We start from the raw sequence: 7,200 nt of genomic DNA, 5'->3' as shown, positions 1-7,200 counted from the left end.
TACAGAAGAATTATATATATAAAGATAAAGCCCTTTCTGAGACATTTATATAGTTGTGGCATATAAAACTGTAAGGTAAAAATTAATGAACTGAGTAAAAATTCGTAAATTCTGATCTTATGAAAAATATGTGATAAAACCAGAAATACTCGTTTATTTTTAAAAAAATATGTCAAAAAGCAGAATAATCTTGGATGTAATTTTTATAGGTTTTTCACAAAACATATAAAATAACATTTCTGTAAAATACAATTTTTATTCATCAATATTAAATGAACGATATGAAACCGTAGATTATGATTAAAACTATAATTCTGTAATAAGGATTCAGCTCAGAAGTGCGTAACATTTGGCTTATCCTATTTAGAAATTCCTGACGGGAAGCGAAACATCCCTTAAATAAAGAGATTGTCACGTTCATCTCTGACACTGCATTATCTGGTGGAACAAGGGCTTGCAAGGAGTCAATAGGCCTTTTAGCAGCACGTGTGTTGGTTGGCTAGGGCCTATTTGCCTACGGAATTTTTCGATAAAAAATCCGAAGAAGTTTTCGTAATGTTTTCACAATAAATGGGCAGTAATTTGTAGGTACTGTTTTGTACGTTTATAACAGTTGAATATACATTAAAAGAAGAAACACATAAATCAAAAGGTATTTTTGGGCGTTGCCTAGTAAGTGAAAACATTCAGCCAGATGAATCTTACCCGTTTTAGCTCTCCAAAATTTGAGGCAATATAAATGTTAAAACATAGGAAGAATGGTTACTGTTACACAGTGCGTAAAGTGGCTGTTATTACCAACCAATGACTGTCTAGACATCTGTATACCTTTTCAAAAATGGTTTCTCTTTTTCTCGCAAAAAAAAGGTTATTTACTAAACTAAATAATTTAGAACGCATAGTAAAAATCGAATGTTAGTATTTATGAAATTAAAAAATATTTAATTTGTAACTTTTACTTATTTACTTCCGTTTTTTTTCGAAACGTCTTTCATTTATTTATTGAAGCTTGTAAAATCATCGCCTAACTTGCAACAATTCTCAAAAATGGTCAAAAATGATATTTTGGCGTTTTCTGTTAGGACTTCAAATAATCCATACGTGTGTAAAACTTGTATATTTGTACAGTGTTTCATCATTAAAAAAAATATATCGAAAAAAAACTTCGTTAACATTCGCTGGTGAAGTAGAAACTGTTTTTACTCTACCCTGAACCAAAGTTTGTTTGGGACTTGGGACGAGTTTTACAAGTTAGGCCGACAATATGTTAATATATACGAAGTTTGATAAAAAATGCAAAGAATGGTTGAATTTCGAATTTAAACACGTAATTGTAAAAACCTTTTTTTCTAGATTGGTAAAAATATTTACAATAATTGAAAAAAATTAGCCATTTCAGTCAATTTTCGGCCATTTTGGATGCGTAGTTGGTTTTTGACTGACGAACTTGTAAGACGCGTTTTGCAATTGATTGGCAGATTTTTAAAATTATTTCAGCGCAAAAATGAGGACGCCCGCTCACGCCTCGAGGTTGATTATGACTATTGGCAAAAAATTAGACCACCTTGATGCCTAGCCACCAAAATCACCGAGCTTTGCCCCCTGAAACCTTTTTTCTAATTTCAAGAGGATTATAAAACGATGACGTTTTGCAACCATACAGGAGATAAAGCAGAAAATAATACCAAATAGTGCGTACCAGAAATATTTAGAGGGTTAGAAAAAACGTTGGCTTATGTATACTATATTTATTGATAATTACGTTAAAGAAGACAATATGAATATTGAGGAATGAATAAAGATTTTTTAAAACATCCACAATCCACGTTTTTCTTTTCAAACTGTGAATTTATAATAGAAAATGTAAATAAAATGATACTTATACTATTTTAAGAGGCTAGTTACTAAGAATACAGATATGCTTAAAATGTGTCGCGTCCCGCGACAAAAATAATTATACCTATAAGATAATCAGAACCGTTATAGTTTAAAAGTAAAAATTGAATATAGAAAACAAATCAATCGCGTAAATAAACGCTTTACCCGACAGCGGTCACCAGCCATTCCGCGGCGGTCACGTGATACCTCCCACCACACTAGTTTTTTTGAATACAGGGCCGTAGTACTCGCCGCTGGCGAGCCAGCCAGTTGCAATCTGGTTCGCGAGCAGTGCCCACGCCGCGCTAGGCCAGTTTTCCCTCGCAAATAACTATGGGAGTTTTGGTATAATTCCCTATGCACCATGTTGAGCTGTGCCCAAAAAAAACTTGTATTCTAATTAAACCAGCTTCCGGTAAGTCTTCAACAACTTTCGAATATATAAATCAACTTGTTTCGCTTATACAAATTTGTAATTTTTCATTATTGTCCACAGATCGGATACGTATGATCATTTTAAGCTAGAATCCATTATGACGGCTGTTTAGCCTTATACACCACGTAACAACTAACAAATCTCCATTTAGTAAGTACAGTATACAGCACGGAACTGTTGTTTTTTTTTAACTTACTTTCTCGAGCCGTTTGTAAAGAAATACATTTTTTTGTAGTATGGAGAGTCAGGTTACCCCGGAATCTCGCCCTTGAACCTGAGTTGTCGACATTTTCTTTGATTCATCCTGCAGAGGCGTGACTCAGCAGTTTTTCTCCTCAATGGCAAATCGACACAGGACGCCATTTCTAGGATCCTTCGTAATCGCTGGTGTTCCTAGTACTTCCTTCTCAAGTAAAATTATTATTTTAGAATGGTTCGAATCTCTCAGAGGATTATGTGAGTACCTCGCGTGCATCTCTTCATAAAGGTTGGTGGAAATATACTTCGAAAATTAGTGACTCCTAATGTAATACTACAGTGAACTAATGGATACGCAGGATTATTCAAATCTTTATCCTCATTACGGGGAACCGCTGCCCAAATTATTTTCGGTTCTAGGACACTTAGAAGTAATCACATTGTAGGTTAATTTCGAATCCTTTTAATAATGGGCTATTTTCAATTTTAATTCTTACTAGGAGAGATCTCTGCTCCAATTATTATTAATCCTGTTTACTATAATTAAGTTCCTCATAAATAATTGTTGAACATCTTGAGAAACATATATGTCCGTTGTCTGTAAAACTATATTTTACTGATTTGTAATAAATAAACTTGAAATGAACCACTTTATTCTGTCTTTTCCCACCGTTGTTCACAACCAAGCAAGAAATTTAGTATTTTATTAGAATTTTGCAATAATACCTAATGGAAAGTAACTAAGGACCCATGTTATCCTTCAAGGAACCTTGAGATCAAAAAGAACAAGTTCTACCTGAGACTATTAGCCGCAAGGTAAGTTTCAATATTAAAAAAGAGTATGACATTTGGCGCCCATGCGTGTGGCAAGTTACCAGTTACTCTGAACTAACAAATTAAAAGTAAAATCACTATTTTATCTATTCGAATTCCTTGCTTGTTGGTGATAGCGGTGAACAGAATTATAACAATTTTCTCTAGAGTTTGTTAAAAAGCAACATTGTATTTTCCATGTTTATGACCAATAGGGAAAAAAAATTTGCAAAAACATAAATCTCCGCGTCTTAATAGGTAAAATTATGAAATATAGTACTACCGGTCACAAGCGAGTCAGTCCTGATTAAAATTTTACAAATAGTATTTTTTCCAGAAGTAATTTTTTTTTATTATTCCTTTTCGGATTCGGCCTACACTAATTTAACAAGATCAACGTATGCTCGTTTTTTTCTTCCTTCCGTGTAACTCGCCAGTTGTTCTAGATTTATCCTCGACGTTTTGTTAATAATAATTAAATTTATATAAAACAGCTGCAAAATGGAAATAATTCCTCGAGTGAACTCCGCTAACACTAAAACCCTGTCCAAGGCAGTTCGTATCAGAGGCTTTGAACCACGTTCTGCTATGCCATAATCTTAATAAGATTTGCCGTGCCACGACGGTCCCGAATAAAACTTGGTGTTTTGAGAAACTCAAGTTCGTGGCTGGCGTTCGAATCCCTTTTAGCCAGGAAGTAAGAACCTTCCTTAATAAAGAGGCGATGAGTCCTCCTTGTTAATCATTTTCCCTTCCATTCGCTATTCTTTGGGCCAACACACTTGCCAACGTAAATCTGACTAACTAGAGACGTGAGAACACTTAGTGTACTCAATAATTGTAGCCATGTCAAGGTGACCTAGAATACAGCTGTTAGAAAGTTACCCTAATAGCCCTTGACAGGTGTGAACTCTTTGACCTGTAAGTACGAATCTTACGTAACCAAAGAGTGAGGTTTATTCGTTTTTCCCCTGATTTTTGCTATACCAACTTGTAATTACCATCGTCGTGTCCATAAGCTCATACCCACTTCAAACTTTTGTCGCGCGTATAGATACCGAGACCGACCACAACAGGGAAGAAACCGATTTTTGAAACTATGCTTTGATAACACCTTGATGCTATCAAGTGTGCGTGAACTGTCACGTACGCTGAAACCGGGACTAGGTTTGTAAAAATTTGTCAAGGAGTGTTTTCTGGGACGCCAGAGATGCCAGGAAACCGGGACTAGGTTTATAAAAAATTGTCGAACGGTGTCCTCTGAAACGCCAGAGATGCCAGGAAACTGGGACTAGGTTTATAAAAATTTGTCGAACGGTGTCCTCTGAAACGCCAGAGATGCCAGGAAACCGGGACTAGGTTTATAAAAATTTGTCGAACGGTGTCCTCTGAAACGCCATAGATGCCAGGAAACCGGGACTAGGTTTATAAAAATTTGTCGAACGGTGTCCTCTGAAACGCCAGAGAAACCAAGAAGCTGGGACTGGTAAACTGACCACCCACCCTCAATGTCCTTATTGTCTAGGTTACGGTATTTGCCACCTGGTCATCCATCTTCCATTTACTACTGTCCAGTACCGATGAACTGTCACGGGAATGTTAGTAATGTATCCCAAAGTACGAATGAAAATGTATATTCCCCTTACCCCTGTATGCGAGATCGGCCAGTGCTTGATGACGAATATTAAGTGTGTGTATGTTGTCCCCCTGTCACCCCCTCACTTTGAATGAAATAATGTTCCGTGCCAAGTACATCCTGACACCTTCCCACGGACCAATGGATTAAAAGAAAAATACCTAATGGAAATACCTACCTCACTTGTGTTAATAATGCTTGATTCACGTTATCAGCCCTCCTCTTTAGAGCTGATAAATATAGAATCCATAATTCCTCTTGTAACCCTATGATTGTTAATATATTACTATACTATGGTCTTGGAGACCATAGTAGGATAGTGGTGACGACCCTTTGGTGAGTTTGAAACTCAGGATTTCTTGGTGTAAGGTGCATCGCACGACCGGCACTTTAAAAGAAATTATAGACGGCCTCATGCGAAATGAGCCAAGTAACGCCAGTTACGTCCTTTTTTAAGCTACTTGAAATGTGCTGTGTTCTACTGAGAGGTGAACTAAGCGCAAAAATATGATCTTCTCCTTTTTACCATTGTGTACATCTTAGTAGAGAAAAAAAAAAAAAAAAAAAACCCCTGTCGAAAGGTTGGAAGAAGGATAAGGCGATTCTCGTTTTGTAATTTTTGTGTTATTCCAATGTCTCAGTCTCATTAACGTTCTTGAGTTGTTACAGGAATTTTTTTTTTATCCCAAATGTACGGAGAGTGGTCAGGTCTTATACCTCTAACCTTGTCTTCATAATCTTGACTTCACCACAGTGTAGTAGTCAATAGGCCCTAGTGATTGTTGGAAGTTAGCCGAATTCAACTGGACTAGACAAGCCGTATTAAATGTACTTTTTTGGCGGTCCTGTAAATATTGTATATAAACACGTTAAGTGTCAACTTGTTTGAAAAATAGTATACATGCTCTGTGTACGCAAATTGCAAATTCTTCTTCCGTTGGTGTTTTTGCCTTTTCATGTTTAAACAATAGATAGGTACAACTAGGATAAGAATGTTTAGAAAATAAGTAGTTATATAACTTGTGTATACCGGTGTTGACAACCTTTGCCTTCTTTCCGTACATGTACAGGTGCGCACGAGAGTACTACATATTCCAAACACGATTCGAACCTTAACCAAATCGCTAAAAAATTTTTTTTTTTTTTTTAATTTTTTTTTTTTCCTCGTACCATAAGTGGAGTGTCGCGTCCCGCGACAAAAATAATTATACCTATAAGATAATCAGAACCGTTATAGTTTAAAAGTAAAAATTGAATATAGAAAACAAATCAATCGCGTAAATAAACGCTTTACCCGACAGCGGTCACCAGCCATTCCGCGGCGGTCACGTGATACCTCCCACCACACTAGTTTTTTTGAATACAGGGCCGTAGTACTCGCCGCTGGCGAGCCAGCCAGTTGCAATCTGGTTCGCGAGCAGTGCCCACGCCACGCTAGGCCAGTTTTCCCTCGCAAATAACTATGGGAGTTTTGGTATAATTCCCTATGCACCATGTTGAGCTGTGCCCAAAAAAAACTTGTATTCTAATTAAACCAGCTTCCGGTAAGTCTTCAACAACTTTCGAATATATAAATCAACTTGTTTCGCTTATACAAATTTGTAATTTTTCATTATTGTCCACAGATCGGATACGTATGATCATTTTAAGCTAGAATCCATTATGACGGCTGTTTAGCCTTATACACCACGTAACAACTAACAAATCTCCATTTAGTAAGTACAGTATACAGCACGGAACTGTTGTTTTTTTTTAACTTACTTTCTCGAGCCGTTTGTAAAGAAATACATTTTTTTGTAGTATGGAGAGTCAGGTTACCCCGGAATCTCGCCCTTGAACCTGAGTTGTCGACATTTTCTTTGATTCATCCTGCAGAGGCGTGACTCAGCAGTTTTTCTCCTCAATGGCAAATCGACACAGGACGCCATTTCTAGGATCCTTCGTAATCGCTGGTGTTCCTAGTACTTCCTTCTCAAGTAAACTAATATAGAATGGTTCGAATCTCTCAGAGGATTATGTGAGTACCTCGCGTGCATCTCTTCATAAAGGTTGGTGGAAATATACTTCGAAAATTAGTGACTCCTAATGTAATACTACAGTGAACTAATGGATACGCAGGATTATTCAAATCTTTATCCTCATTACGGGGAACCGCTGCCCAAATTATTTTCGGTTCTAGGACACTTAGAAGTAATCACATTGTAGGTTAATTTCGAATCCTTTTAATAATGGGCTATTT

At 36.7% G+C, this 7,200-nt stretch overlaps 1 long non-coding RNA gene across 1 annotated transcript; it reads left to right on the top strand.

Moving 5' to 3' along the window:
- Positions 1-6,421: 6,421 nt before the first annotated feature.
- On the top strand, positions 6,422-6,996 carry LOC148282861 (uncharacterized). Its single transcript, XR_015822009.1, has 2 exons — positions 6,422-6,505; positions 6,587-6,996. It is a non-coding gene; the product is annotated as an uncharacterized LOC148282861 (long non-coding RNA).
- The last annotated feature ends 204 nt before the right edge of the window (positions 6,997-7,200 follow it).

The sequence above is a fragment of the Micrasema longulum genome, unplaced genomic scaffold (assembly GCF_059751315.1).
Source record: "Micrasema longulum isolate JH-2025_06_02 unplaced genomic scaffold, ASM5975131v1 h1tg000282l, whole genome shotgun sequence".
Lineage (NCBI taxonomy): Eukaryota > Metazoa > Arthropoda > Insecta > Trichoptera > Brachycentridae > Micrasema > Micrasema longulum.
The sequence above is the reverse complement of the archived record's forward strand: the minus strand, read 5'-3'. Positions and strand labels throughout refer to the sequence as shown.